At 26.6% G+C, this 1,607-nt stretch overlaps 1 long non-coding RNA gene across 1 annotated transcript; it reads left to right on the top strand.

Moving 5' to 3' along the window:
* LOC108751525 lies at positions 1-996 on the top strand. Its single transcript, XR_001939493.1, has 3 exons — positions 1-31; positions 391-459; positions 984-996. It is a non-coding gene; the product is annotated as an uncharacterized LOC108751525 (long non-coding RNA).
* Positions 997-1,607: the final 611 nt, after the last annotated feature.

Below are 1,607 nucleotides of genomic sequence, written 5' to 3' on the forward strand. Positions count from 1 at the left end.
CGCGTCCAACTTGAACATTGAAATATTAACAGTAAATCGTACAGTACATAAAATAAGAATTGCAGTGAGTCATAGTAAATTGCATACAATTAAAAAGACTGATGTTAGAACAGCTTTTATTAATTATTAGTAAATATAAAATTTGTTAGATGACATTTAATATTGCGCAAAAAGACAATAAATATTTGCTGATAATGGTTATATGAAGTGTTATCTTTTAAACATTGATATGTAATCGCTTTGTTATAATATAGAAGCCAAGCACTTGACTTTTATCTAAACGATTCATGGTTGAACAGCAGTTAAAAAATTATAATTAAACTGTTTAAACGTTTTTGTAATAAGCATCGTTTTGTAGACAATACATGGTACAAATATATTTGGCTGCAGGCTACAATTGGCATACTAGAAAACATCATTGACGTCATCATCGTCACGAAGAAGTCAACAATATATAAGGTATAATTATGTAAAATTTTCCTTATTCTTATAATGTTAGTCATTCACTACCTATCGCAATAGCTAGCACAGTTATACGAGATATCTCGAAGTCAGCTAATATAAAGTAATCAATACCAAGATAAAAGAAGATAAGATATTACAGAACAATAAATTATAATTAAATAAAGAATCTAAAATAAAAAACACAAAGAATATAAAAAATCAGCCAGGTGCATCTAAAGAGAGTACCTTTTATACTTATATCATTATATTAAATCCTAAATTAAACTCGAAAAGTCTATAATATTATAAATAATAATTTGTATTGACGTTCTTATCTCTAGCAATCATTTCTGCACTGAAATTTCATTCAAGAAGTTTTCTTCTAATCTAATTAAGAATTATTTAAGCTCCAATCTAAACATTGACCTCTAAACGTAAAATGTACTAATTAATCATCATAAACATATCGTTGAGTTTTCAAATTTTTTTTTCTTTAAGAAAGAATATATATCTAATTTAATTTTTCTTTTTTCTTTAAGATTTTGCGACAATTACTACGTCGTCGTGACACAATATATAAACATGCAGAATAAATCAAATATTTATACAATAAACGATGCGCCACCCTCATACGCAGAAGCAACAGGAGCACTTGCATCAGATACACAGAATCCACAATTAAACCAAAGATATCCACATACAACAATTCATCCATCTCCGTCAGAACCATTTCCGTATCCATATTCGCCGAATTATCAGAATTTGGATAGAATGCCTGTTCAATCATCTTATCAATATGAGTCAACGGAACATCAAAATCAATCAACGGAAATAACTTACAATAGAACTATAGTAACAAGAACAAATACAAGAGACTACAAATGTAAGTTAAAATAAATGTCATAAACAAAGACAGAAAGCAAAATATATTAAGAAAATTAGAAAAAAGCGCTATTAAAATTCGCTATATTTTTTAAGATGTAATCAAAGAAAGATTTACTTAATTATGAAAGATCAGACAATATTGTTATAAAATAATCATTATCTTAGCATAAATAACTATATATTTCAAATAGAAATATTTACAACTACATTATAAAATAAATTTATCATAACAATTATCCACTCATACATTTGATGTGTCTGTGTTTAAAAATATATAA

This window comes from Trachymyrmex septentrionalis, unplaced genomic scaffold, assembly GCF_001594115.1.
Source record: "Trachymyrmex septentrionalis isolate Tsep2-gDNA-1 unplaced genomic scaffold, Tsep1.0 scaffold49, whole genome shotgun sequence".
Taxonomy (NCBI): Eukaryota; Metazoa; Arthropoda; class Insecta; order Hymenoptera; family Formicidae; genus Trachymyrmex; species Trachymyrmex septentrionalis.